The 14,324-nt window shown below is 38.1% G+C and overlaps 1 protein-coding gene across 5 annotated transcripts in view; it reads right to left on the bottom strand.

The window, feature by feature from the left end:
• Positions 1 to 14,324, bottom strand: part of ENTREP1 (endosomal transmembrane epsin interactor 1) — a 56,397-nt gene that overhangs the window by 22,388 nt on the left and 19,685 nt on the right. The window lies entirely within an intron of this gene.

The raw sequence follows: 14,324 nt of genomic DNA, 5'->3' as shown, positions 1-14,324 counted from the left end.
TTCTTAAAAATGAAATATAAATCTTCCATACTAAATTCAAACAATCTGTGGAGACACTACACCCTCAGCTCCCTACTACTTAAGAGTTCACTCCCCCAAGTTCCTTCTAAAGCATACAGTATGAAAAGAGGAGGTGGAGGGATGGGGCAGTGGAGAAACCTGACAAACATGACAGTAACCAGGTGACCAAGCTTAACTGGTAAGTCATGTTGATGGCATGTACCCTTGATTAGATGTGATGAAAATGGCATTTTACCTCTGTGGTCTTCCGCAAAACCTGAATTACCTCAGTCTAATCGTGAGAGAAACATCAGACAATCCAAACTGAGGTACGTGCTACAAAATACCTGACAAGTTCTCCTCAAAATGGTCAAGGTCATCAAAAACAAGGAAAATCTGAGAAACTGTCACAGCCAAGAGAAGACTAAGAAAACAGGACAAATAAATGTAATGGGAGATTCTAGGATAGCATCATGGATAGAAAAAGAACACAAAGTTTAAGCTACAGAAATCTAAGAGCATAGGATTCAGCTGATCATCGTATGTCAGTACTGGTTCCTTAACTGTGACGAAGGTATCATGCCGATGTGAGACGTCAGTGACAGTCAGTGACAGGGGCATGGAGTATGGGGTGCACAAGGCCTCTCTGCATTATGTTTGCAATATTTCTGTAAATCTAAAACTATTCCAAAATAAAATATTTATTAAAAAACTGCCAGAAATCTGAATATACACCTACCCTATGACCTGCCATTCCACTCCTAGGAACAGACCCAGAGAAGTGAAACTGCCTTCAAAAAGACTTATAGAAGAATGCAGGTAGCAGCCTTATTCATATTAGATAAAAAAAGGAAAAGAACTCAAATATCCAACAACAAGGGAAAATAAATAAATTATGATATGTTCAAACAGTGGAACACTTCTAGCAATAAAAAGGAACTACTGATGCACAACAAATGAGGTTCAAAGACATGACATTGAGTGAAATAAGCCAGACACTATTTGATTCCACTTACATGCAGTTCAAGAATATACAAAGTAATCATGGTGATGTAAATTAGAAGAGTGGCTGCCTATTTTCTGACAGGGAGGAAGTGTGGAGTAATGGTGTTGTCTGGGAAGATATAAAGAAATTTTCTGGAGTGATAAATATGTTCTATATCTTGTTTTCACCAGATGGATGTATCCAACTGTCAAAACTTAGCCAACTGAATGCTTACAATCAGGGATTTATAGAAATTGCTTTTATGTTATATATAAACATATTATTTTCTTTAAGTAAAAGAAGAAAATCCTGAATCTGACTGCCAAGAGTGTGAGATCATACAACGAATGGGGCTACTTCTGAAATGTCAGAACCACAAAGCAAGATGAGGGAATGCCTCCAGGATTCCCTGCCTGGTAGGCTTAGCTTCCCTTCTGCATGGGAGGGGCTGACAATGAGAAAGTCAAATCCCTGCCACCCCTGCAAACCCCAGAATGAGGACCTGGGCCAAGGCACACAGGCTGTTTACAGATTCACCATGCACTGTTGCCAAATTTATTTCTGTGTATGGCTTTTTCATTACTATTATTAAAACACATTGGCCAAGTAGTCACCTATATTACCCAGTGTAGAACACTGCAGCATATATCAGACATGCGGATGATGAAGATATCAAGCATATCTTTTTTAGAGATTGGATTAGGTTCAAGGCCACAAAATATTGGCATTATAGGAGACCCACTTAGGATTTACAAGGACCTTCAAGATGGACCCCTCTCCTTTAACCTAGTTAAAATGGTTTTTAACTACCAAGTATAACTACCAAGACCCAAATTTCCATCCCAACCGTCAACAGATGGCATCCCTCACAAACAGAAGACAGTATAACAGGAGCTACTAATGACAAATATAATAGTCACAAAGCCCACTCAGCTATATCTGGGAAGAGGAAGAATTTCTTATATTTCATCATTCTTGCCTTTTAAAAAAATCATTGCAGGTGATTTGAGTTTCTCCTTGTAGAAAGCACCTGAATTTGGAATCAAGACACCTGGATCAAATTCAGGCTTTCCCACTTGTTTGCTATGATATCTCAGGTAACGGTTGTTAAGACTCACCTTTCCCATCTGTTCAACAGGTCTACTTTCCTAGCTACCTCCCAAGACGAATGAGAGAATCACACAATGATGTCTAGGAAAGTCCTTTGTACACTGAACACTGCTATGCAATCAGTCTTATTATTATTAATAATAGGTATTTCCTCTTTGGGGGAACAATTTGTTATTACAAAATGACTTTCACTAGGTCCATTAGCAGCTTTTTCTTCTTGCACTTGTAACATACCAGAATTTATGACAGCTGGAAGGATACTCTAATTGTAAGAATAATCTGCAGGTTTCCAAACCTTCTCCGAAAAGAATTCTTTCTGCACCCACTTTAGGAATTCACTGCATGCTGACCACTGAAGCTTGTGTGCAGAGGGCAGGATAGCCCCTGCCGGCATCTGCCTATCCTCTCTCCATTCTTCATTACACTGCTTTCTTTCCAGGGAGGCTGACCAGCAGAGGCTGGATCAATGTGGTTCCCTTGCCCTCTGGTCTCTAGTCAAGTCCAGCCAATGGGGAGCCCTGGCAGACCTGAGGATGGCAGGAAGAATGGGATTATGGTAGTTTTTCTCCTGGTCCCTCCTCTGTAGTCTCAGCCTGGCTGTGTCCTTTAATGGAAAGCCACAGGTTCTCTCAAGGGCTCCTCCACACATGATTCCGACTCCCATATTCTGGCTACATCTCCTGCCACCAGATCCAAGGATGCTAACAGCTTCTGTTCCTTACACACCAGACACACCTTTGTGAACAGGTCCTTTATTAACCTCTTGTCAAGTTGTAACTTTATATTACCTGTGTCCTATTGGGACTTAACTGATACAATTTCTCTATAAAATTTTTCCTTCTATTTAACCTAAAATTTTTCTGCTCTTTAAGCTTAGTTCCTATTGTTCTCACTTCAAATTCATCATCACCTGTCCAGTGAAAGGAACATCCTGAATTCAGTTCCTGAATTTTCCTGAAGCCAATTCCTCTTGGGATTTACCATCAAGAAACAGAAAGCTTGGAGTTGATGGAGAAATGTCTTTCTAAAACTTGTATTTTAGACATAAAAGATGGTGGGACTCACAAAGTGGAGTACTAGCCCAACTGCACTTTCAGCTTTTAAGGTAAGATGAAAAATCCAAGGTCCAAAGAGCTAGTCCTTTCATAAGGACTGGCAACATGAGTTAAGCCTCTTATGCCTTGGGTTTTGTTCCTACTAACTTGAATCATGAGCATTTTATGATACTTATGTACCAGATAGCTTGATGCAGATGGCACTGTTTTCAATTCAGTATATGGAATTCACCTTGACTCTGATCTCTTGCAATTGTGCACCCCCAGTTCATTCCAAGCCTCAAATAAATAACCCAGTAAAAGAATGGGAGGGGAGCCTGAGGCTGTGGAGAAGAAACATCACCTTCAATTTGCCTATTTCTACCTGCTAAAAGTTCCTCACACCCCATCACATAATATCATTAAATAATTATGCCCATCACAGCTTGGTATTGTTGGGTGTCTTTTTGATATAACATTTCATTCTCTAAATAGGTTGACCTTTCCCTACTGCAGCAGGATTTTATTTTGCTTCTTACTTCCCTACTGCTCCAAGCTCAAAATCCAACTGAAACTTAACTATGCATCTTTAAATAAATAAGTAGTTCCAGTAATCATGTGAAGGTAGCGTAAAAATGAATAGGTTTAAAATGATGAATTGAGCATAAACACTTAGTTCTTCTAATTCCTCCAAACTCGTTAAAATGGAGGTAAAGGAAAAATTTTAAATGCAGAAATCCTTAAGGACAGATATGTGTGTGTGTGTGTGTATATATATACATACATATATATATATATACACACACACTCAAGACAAATTAATGCATATATCCACAGAAAGTTATGTGCAAGAATGTTCATAAAAAAATGGTTCATAATAGCAAAAAACTGGAAACAACCCAAATGTCCAAAAATAGGAGAATGGATGAATAAATTGTAGTGCATTCATAAATAAAACTCAGTGTATGATCTGAATATGTGTCCCCCCAAAATTCATATGTTGAAATCACACCCCACAGGGTAATGGTATTAGGAGATGGGACCTTTCAGAGAGGATTAGGTCCTGAGGGCAGAACCCTTATGAATGTGTTAGTGAATTCCTGTGTGTATGCACTTTTTTCTATTTAAATATCAAAAGTTCACCAAATTCTTTCCTCATGAGGAGAAACGTTTCAAAAAATTTTAATTTAAAAAATACTGATACTGCCTCAGAATCATTTTCTTTTCACACTCTCATCTATCTTTGAATTTCCCAGGAAAATATCACTGGTACTCATTCAATCACTATGCCTCTTTTTTCCCACAGCAGCCTTTTGTTACTGCTCAAATTAAATGAAAAACAAAATACACTTTTCTCCAGTGAAACACAAAATCTGAACCAAGGACACAAAAACATAGGTGGTCTTAAATAATACTGAATGAATGAATCAGTCAATTGGTGGACAAAGGAAAGAAAATTATTTTCTACATGGAGATACCGTGGTGGTAACATTCTCACTAACACTGTGGAACACATACAGACAGGTCCTGAAAGGCAAACAAACACCAGATTTACTATCACTGTTTGCATGGAAATGGCTACCACCATTGCTCCTGGTGGGAACTCACCACTTTCCAGGGAAAGAAGATGAGAAGGCTTGGGACTCCACTATTTCAAAGGAAGGAGTGGGGTGGTGGGTGAGTGAGAAGAACAAAGCTCCCAGGCCTTAAAATTCAGGTTATATTTTCCCATTAAAAAAGACCATTGTGTGATCTGGCTGTGTATCTAACTGACATTTGGATATTTATGTTCTCAGAGACATGAAGCCCAAGCCCCAAGCCACTGGCTAGTCCCTGGTCAATGAGACACATGTCCCAGGACCCTCTGCCAGTCAATGTGACCACTCACTGGACTCTTGACACTTAACAGTTTCAATTCAGTTGGGGAAGCATTCTACAAAGATGTAGAATCATGAGCAAAGTTACCTGAACACAACACAATGACACTGGGAAAAAAACTGAAGACAAAACACCACATTAAAACCTTTCTGAACTAGTTTATCAAAATGAATATTCTGATTGACCCCCAGCACCACGGCAACAAACAAAACAATAAATGACAACCGCCCACAAAACCCAGACTCTTGCTGCTTTAAACCTGTTTCAGGAGCTCACATGTGTACTGACTTGGTTTGCCTGTGTGCCTTTCACCTTTAGTTCCCAAGAGAACCTAGTCCCAGGCTTCACTCCCTTGAAATCCTTTAAACTTCTTCCAGAAGTATGGCAGATATATTACCAATGTCCAGACTGGCTCTCTTTGCCAAAGAGCCAGACACAGAACAGAACCAGCTATCTTTCTTTCCTCTCAAAGATTTTTAAGTGTCAGAAATATTTTATGGCTATCCCCAGATTTCATTTTTATAAAGTGTTTAAAATAGAATAATAACATTTATTTCCAATTCCTTTTTCAACAGGAGTGAAAGATTTCTTCCTCTTCCCACCAGAGTAAGGCACAAATTTTCACCAGTTTGGGACACAGCTTCAAGGAGAGCTAAAAGCACTTATTATACCAGAGTTGCTAAGTCCTGGTGGAAGAGTACAAATCTCAGGAGTGCTTTCAAGGCTCCTTGCTTGTGAAAAGGAAATTCTAACTTAGGGGTCCTCTTCCCTGTTCTCTTGAAGATGGCCCAGTTTCCCAGGGCTTCATTTCAGCACATTGCCCCTTATTTCTCAGAAAAGTGACTTTCCTCATGACCCAAGCAATCAGGCAGAGCAGAGGGGATGTCCTCAGCATGTGTCTGGCTCCATAATTCCCCAGTACAATGCACGCAGCTCGGCCACCCTAAACCCTAATGTTCTCATCAGGAATGTGGCTAATGAAAGTCTCAAGAGAAATACTCAGAGGATGAGGAGACACATGAGATTTGCTATTCCAACAAGATGAAAGGGTCAGGAATGAAGTTTGCTGTGTGCTTTGGGAATAAAGTGGCAGAAGTACATTTGGATTTGAAGATAAGAAAGGCAGCAGGAAGTTTTAAGTAGAATTGCGGGTCTATGATTCTTGAGACTCCATTTTCCTCACTTCATTATTCTTTTCTCCTCTCCTTTGTGCTACTCTATTTTTTGTTCTTTCCCTTCTTTTAGCCCCTTCTCTACTGTTGTTAGTTTCTCAAGGTTCAGCAAGTTAGAGTCAGATCTTATGACTCCCCAGCAAGGAAAATCACAGCTCTTAAAAAGCTATTCAGAGTGAAGAGTCTCTAAAGATAGGCATCACCACGTCCTTCCCTCTCTGTGCTCACAGGCTGTTCATCACATCAAGAGATGGAGTCAAATACATCCAATGGAATATTATTCAGCCTTAAAAAGAAAGGAAGTGCTCATACATGCTACAACATGAATGAGCCTTGAAAACATGTGAAGGGAAAGAGCCAGATACAAAAGGCCACATATTATATGATTCCACTTATATGAAGTACCTAGAGCAGTCAAATTCATAGAGACAGAAAGTAAAATGGTAATTACCAGGGGGAAGTGAGAAGTTATGATTGAATGGGTGAGGGTTTTTGTTTGGGATGGTGAAAACATTCTGGAAATGGATAGTAGTGATGGTTTCACAGCATTGTGAATGTATATACTTAATGTCATTAAAGTGTACTCTTTTAAATGGTTAAAATAGTAAATTTTAAAGTATGTGTATTTTACCACAATTTTAAGAATCATAAAAGAAAAAAGAGAAAGGAAAAGAGATGGTGTCCGATTTCCAATTCCCCTCTCCTTGGTCTTAAGAACTTGTTTGGCCAATAGACCGCATCTCCTTTGTGTTTTTATTATGTGTTTATTATTACTTATTATGTATGTATATATTATATTATTATATATGTATATTATATATATTTACATGTTATCTATTCATCATTCTTTATTCTGTGTTTATTGTTTTATATTATTTGTTTATTATCATTATTATGTGTTCACTGTAACAAGTTAGAGTCAGATCTTATGACTCTCCAGCAAGGAAAATCACAGCTCTTAAGAAGCTGTTCAGAGTAATACAAATATTACCAACCTACTTCTTTAGTCACCACTAGAATGAGCAATCATTCAGTTTAACAGTATAAAACCTAACAGCACAAAAAACAAAGACCAAGATGTCAACCAGAACCACTGACCACCCCCCAGGGAGAAAACATAGATTACTCAGATATCTAATATGTATCTAATATGTATCTTCAAGAGATTGGGGAAATTATAGCATATGTGGAACAAGAACAGCTGCTATGAAAAAGGATAAATCATTATACCAAACTAAAAAGCTTCTGTACCACAAAGGACACCATCAACAGAACAAAAAGGCATCCTACAGTATGGCAGAATACATTTGTAAATTATTTATCTGAAAAGGGGTTAACATCCATAATACATAAAGAATTCATATAACTCAACACCAAAAAAACAAATAACTCAATTAAAAAATGGACAGGGGATCTAAACAGACATTTTTCCAAAGAAGACAACACAGGTACATGGGAATATGCTCCACATTGCTAATCAACAGGGAAATGCAAGTCAAACCACCATAAGTTGTCACCTCACACCAGTCAGAATGGCCACTATCCAAGAGACAAAAAATAACAAGTGTTGGTGAGGATGTAGAGAAATGGGAACCCTCCTACACTGTTGGTGGGAATGTAAATTGGTGCAGCCACTGTGGAAAGCAGTATGGAGGTCTTCAAAAAACTAAAAATAGAAATACCATATGATCCAGTAATTCCACTTCTAGGAATTTACCTGAAGAAAACAAAATCCATGATTCAAAAAGATACATGTACCCCTGTTTATTGCCCCATTATTTACAATAACCAAGGCCTGGAAGCAACCAAAGTGTCTGTCAATAGATGAATGGATAAAGAAGAAGTGGTATATAAACACAATGGAATATTATTCGGCTATAAAAAAGAAAGAAATCCTGCTATTTGCAACAACATGAATGGATCTAGATGGCATTATGTTACACAAAACAAGCCAGGTGAAGAAAGACAAATATTATATGATTTCACTTATATGTGGAATCTAAAAACATAGCAAAATGAACAAAACAGCAATAGACTCATAGACACTGAGAAGTGACTGGTGGTTGCTATGGCAGGGGTGGGGAGGTTTGAAATGGGTAAAGGGGATAAAGAAGCACAAAATGACAATCATAATGTAAATTAGTCAGGGGATGAAAGTACAGCATAGTGAATATAATCAATTATTTGTAACATTTCTCTATATTGACAGAGTAACTATACTAGTTGGAGTGAGGATTTAACAATGTAGATAGCTGTTGAATCATTATGCTGTATACTTGAAACCAGTATAATACTGTGTATCAACTAAACTTTAATTTTAAAAAATAAGCAAAGAAAAGAAGGACGAATCAGAGTTCAAAAAATAGTTCCTGAACATCAAAATATATCATTCTCAAGACAAATACTTCAACAGAATGACAAGAGAAAAAAAGTAAGAAAGTACCCAGAATATAAATAAAAGACTAAGAAATAGACAAAGTGAGACTTTGAAAAGTTAAGAAACAAAGAAGCTCAATTCAGAGATCAAACATCTGATTATTGTATGTTCTAGAAAGAAAGAACAGAGCAAATGGAGAGAAGGAAACAGTCAAAAAAACAATTAAAAAAATGTCTCAGTGTTGAGGAAATGACATGTCTTCAAATTAAAAGAACTCAAATATGCAAGGAGTAAAAATACCCAAAAATGATAAGGAAAAAGACCCACCAACACCTAAATATATCCATTTGTAATTTCAGAAGATGTCAGAAAAATTATCTGAAACTTGGATATAGGCAAAAAGAGATTACTGGGTATTCTATTTACTTAATTGACTATTTTACAACTCTGTAGAGGCAGAGTTTAAGCTGTAGATTTTTCTTCAGTAAAGATAGAAGTAAATTCTGTCAATGGAACTAAAAATCTCAAAAGTTACCATTTATGGTCTTGCTGGATATCAACCAGTTTGGTATGTCTTCAAGCAACCTCCTCCTAACATTACCTGTAAATACTTAGCTTTCAAATGCTCTTTGAACCAGTTTTCCCTCATCAATGACACATCTATTTTATATTTGCCTGAGAGTCATGATTTTATCTTTTTTGAAAGTTAAATTTTATCAATACCAAGATAAAGACCCTAAAAGCTTCCAGGTAGAAAAACAGAGGCTGTTTACTAAGGAACAATGGTTCTAATCCAAAAATACAAAGAAAAGAAATATTTGTATGACATATGTGTAGCAGGCCTAGAAAACAATTAAGTCTAAACTAGAACAGGAAGTTAGTAGTCTTAGAAATAAATATCCAAAGGAGAAAGTAGAGCAACTAGCAGAAAAAGTATGAGTAAGAAGATAGATGAATAACTTCAAAATAGAGTCAACTGATTTTCAACACAAGTTCCAAGACAACTCAAAGAGGAAAGAATCATCTTTTCAACAACTGGTGCTAGGACAACCAGATATCTACATGCAGAAGAATGAACTTGGGACCACTGCCTCACACCATATGCAAAATTTAACTCAGAATGGATCACCGACCTAGGCATATTCTAAAACAATAAAGCTCAGGAGAAAATGCAGGATTAAATCTTCACAATCTTGGGTTAGACCAGCCTTCTTAGACATGACAGCACAGCAACAGCAACAAAAAAATAGATAAACTAGATTTCATCAAAATTAAAAACTTCCATGCTTCAAGGACAACATTGTAAAAGTAAAAAGACAGCCCACAGAGTGAGATAAATTATTTGCAAATCATATATCTGACAAGCAACTTATAATATAAAGACTAATCTAAAAATGGGCAAAAGATCTGAATAGATATTTCTCCAAAGAAGAAATACAAATGGCTGATAAGCACATGAAAAAATGCTCAACATCAAATCAAAAACACAATGAGATACCACTTCACACCCATAAAGATGGTTATAATCAAAAAGACTGATAATAATAAATGTTGACAAAGATGTAGGCATTGGAACCTGCATGCACTGCTGATGGTAATGTAAAATGACAGAGCCACTTTGGAAAAACAGTTTCTCAAAATGTTAAACACAGTTACCATATGACTCAGCAGTTCAACTCCTAGGCATATACCCAAGAGGAATGAAAATACATCCACAAAAAAACTTGTACACTAATGATCATAGCAGCATTATTCATAATAAGCTAAAGGTGGAAAGGTCCATCAACTAATGAATAGAGAAATAAAAGGTGGCATAACATATCCATCAGTGGAATATTATTCAACAGGTAAAAGGAAAAAAGTGTTGATTCAAGCTATAACATGAATTTAAAATGTTGCGCTAAAAAATTATGCTAAGTGAAAGACTTCAGTTGCGAAGGATCACATATTATATGAGTGTGTTTATTGGAAATACCCAGTATAGACAAAGCTAGAGAGAGAGACAGTGTATTAGTAGTTTCCTAGGCCTCAGTTACTGGGGGGAAATAAGCAGTGACTTGTAAGGGGTATGCGGGTTTTTGGGGGCTGATGAAAATGTTCTACAATTGATGTGGAGATGTTTGTGCATATCCAATGTTTGTGGCCATGACAGACCATTGGACTTTAAATGAGTGAATGTCATGGTAAGTCAAATACATCTAAATAAAGCTGTTAAAAAAAAGAGATGCAGTAGCTAGATCATCTCTGAGATTAGGGGCCTTTTTGTCAACAAGAAAAAGAAGAGAGTCATTTAGAAACTCAAGGAAAAATATAAACCTATATATCAATGTCATGGTCCAATAATCTATCAAATAACAGAGCAAATGATAGAAAGAATAATAGATTTGACTTGGCTGCTTAAAACTGTCCTCCTTTGGGAGCTTCCGGCATCAGCACTCTCTGGAGGACTTGTGCCGGGGGATGATCATCAAAAAGCCTCCACAGGGATCCGGACGATGCTGCGGTTGTGGCTGCATCCAGCCCACCGTCTCCTGGACTTGCCATAAGAATGAGGAGGGAGATGTCTAGGCTGGCATGTGCATACAGTGAGACAACGAATTTGACCGGATCTGTACTGTTGGAACTCAACCAGGAGTTGGGAGGGGTGCAAGTTGTAGCACTCCAAAATCTCAGGACTATAGACTATCTATGGTTAAAAGAACATATGGGATGTGAACAGATCCCAGAAATGGGCTGCTTTAATTTGTCTGATGGTTCAAGTACAGTTGGACAATATCCATCATATCATAGATAAATTTTCACAAATGCCTAGGGTGCCTAAATGGTTTTCTTGGCTTCACTGGAGATGGATGGTAATTATAGATTTGCTTTGTTTATGTCACCGTATTCCTATTATGTTAATATGTGAGTGCAAATTAGTTAGTAGTTTAAAACCTATACATACTTAAGGTACTATACAAGAAGATATGTCAAAGAAATAATCAATCCTCCCAAGTTTCCTTCATATGCTACATCTATAGCTTTTCTTCTTCCTTCCTAATTACAACCCTTAAATAGAATTCGTGCCTCATATCGAATTTACCAAGTATCATAATTCCTCCAGGTGGTAAAGATACCTCGAGACAAGTGCTGGGCATAGAAGCCACAGGGCATAAATCTGCAAAGAAGTAAAAAGCTAACCTTTGCAAACAATATGGCTTCTCTCTCACTTACCAACTTTACATTTCCCTGTATGGCCCCGGAAGATGACTGGTTAGCCAGAGACGGGTAAGATTCCTCAAGGGAGGAACAACCTAAGACAGGCACAGTCGCAGGGGGGCCATCAGGTGAGAATTTGGGGATCAACAGAGGTGAGGCTCAGAACCTCACCCCCCCTGCTTTGAGAGAAATCTTCTGCATCCGTGGATGTCTTGCTGCCCTTGTCTAGCCTGGATTAATACTTAGTCCATAGGCACACACCTGATCATCTGATCATCTACATTTGCCTTCTTACAGCACTAAACTATGTTTTCTACCTTTATCTTGCATCTACCTACCACTTCAGCATTTTATTAAAAATAAAAATAATAATAATAATAGGAGAAATGTGGGATCAACATATAAATCAAGTACAAAAATCAAACGAATATTCATATTTGACCTGATTGTTTATAGGTCATATTGCATGATCAAAACCGAAAGTTTCTGTGATGACTGCCCTTGTACTGTTCACCATGTAAGAATTTATTCACTATGTAAGAATTCGTTCACCATGTAAGAACTTGTTCGTTATGCTTCAGAAGATTGGAGACTGACGAGAATTAGGCTTGAGATGGATTAATGATTGTACATTGAGCGTTGACCCCCCTATACTGAATTTTATTGTTGTTAACAACCATTTGATCAATAAATATGAGAGATGCCCTCTCAAAAAAAAAAAAAAAATTAACAGGTTTACAAATTTCTCACATGCTAATTAAGAAACTAATTAAAACTCATCAGTTCTAAAAGGCATATGGTTTATTTAAGGTTGATCCAAGATTGATGTTTGGTTAAACAATGTTTTTAATAAATCATAAAATGAATTGCCTCTAATAAAAAAAATTTAAAAAAAACTGTCCTCCTTTGAAATGTGTTACATTTCCTTCTCTCCACATCTAATCATTCATGGTGGTGCTACCAAAAATAATGTAGCTGATTCTTTCAACAAGCAGGACTCATGGGGAGTCAACAGAAAACCACTGTGTTCTCCTCCCCAATGTTGTTCAAGCCCACTTTGTAGGGCTAGTTCTTGACTCCTTACATGGAATTTGGGGCCAGGCCTATGACTTGTCTGATCAATATCAGATACATAAAGTCCTCTAGTCACTTCAAATCACAAAGTCTCATCTTGGTAATGAAAATGTCCAGCCCTGCATCCAGTCAAACCTTGGAAGTGCATTTAAATTTCAGCTTCTCTCTCAGTCATCAGGCTGACTGTTGTAGGAAGCAAGCAAGCCTGGAAAGGGAAGGGCAAGGGAGTGACTGCAATCTTCTCTGTTTTGCTTCTGGGAGTGTCCACTTCTCCTAGGCCTACTAGCCACAGCTCTGTCATTGGTGGAAAGAAGGTCAAGGGCATTGAGGGATGCTGGAACTCAGCAAGTGTTCACAGGGGACTGTCTCACAAATGGTGCTCTTGGCTCCTCTGAGGTGCCTTTGTCAAGCCTGCACTCCCTTCACCTCAGGCCCCAATCAATGCAGGCCCGGCCTCTCTCCTGCTGTGGTCTCCTCACTCCCCTCCAGCTCCCAGGCAGGATCTAGGCTCACCCCAGGCCTGCTTTCTCTTGCAGGGCCTCTGGTCTGCTGGAAGTCTGATTTGGGGTTTGGTCTGTGATCAAAGGCAGTCTCTAACTCTGAGGCCACAAGGCTTGCCAACCAGCCCTTTGAATTCCCAGGCATATGCCTGCCACCAATCCAGTCAACCAACTAAGGGCCCATATCAGGTTCTCCAAGGGCTTATCTTCAAGCACTCCCCACCCCCATGTGGAGGTAGAATGCAAAATGCCACAGCTATTCAGCAACTTTTTCCAAAACATTTGTCCCTTTAATCCCTAACCTTTTTATAGGCTGGGGGATGGAGATCAGCTAAGGGTTGTAAAACTGGTTTTCACCCAGAAGCTTTAGGAGTCCTGCTTAGATGGGTGGACACACTGGAATGTGGGAGCCATGGGATCTCCTGTACTGTGGCCCCAGGTGAATTTGGGAGTAAAGAATCCAATTTAACATCCTAATACAATCACGTTCACATAATGAAAATACTATAAATGCTATTATTGGTTTTTGCTATTTTAGAGACAACTTATAGGCAAAGTCTGAATGGCATAATACAGTTTAAGAGCAAAACAGAAACATTAAAACACTGATAATATAAAAGTAATGGTTCACTTACTATCAAAAGAGGTGGAGGGGGAAAGAAATAGAGCTAAGTGGTAATTTCTCCATCTTAAGAAAGTCAGAGTCAAAGATACTATCCAAAGTTGATGATTCAAGAAATAGAAGTTTATGCTATTATTTAAAATTGTGAAGCCATTAATAGGGGAAATAAAATAACTTCAAAAAATAGGAGAGGTAAGGTGGGAGAGCATGTTACAAACCCCTCACCTTTAGCCACGGAGACAACTACTGTGAGCACTAAAACCAGAACGAGTTTAAAATGATTAACTTGGGACATGCAGTCAGGTTTGAATGCTGCAGAAATGCACAGAAGTCTACTTATTACTTGTAATAAGAGTAAGAAGGCTAATGAGTTC

This window comes from Manis javanica, chromosome 2, assembly GCF_040802235.1.
Source record: "Manis javanica isolate MJ-LG chromosome 2, MJ_LKY, whole genome shotgun sequence".
Taxonomy (NCBI): Eukaryota; Metazoa; Chordata; class Mammalia; order Pholidota; family Manidae; genus Manis; species Manis javanica.
Note: the sequence above shows the minus strand (reverse complement) of the source record. Positions and strands in the feature narration are given on the sequence as shown.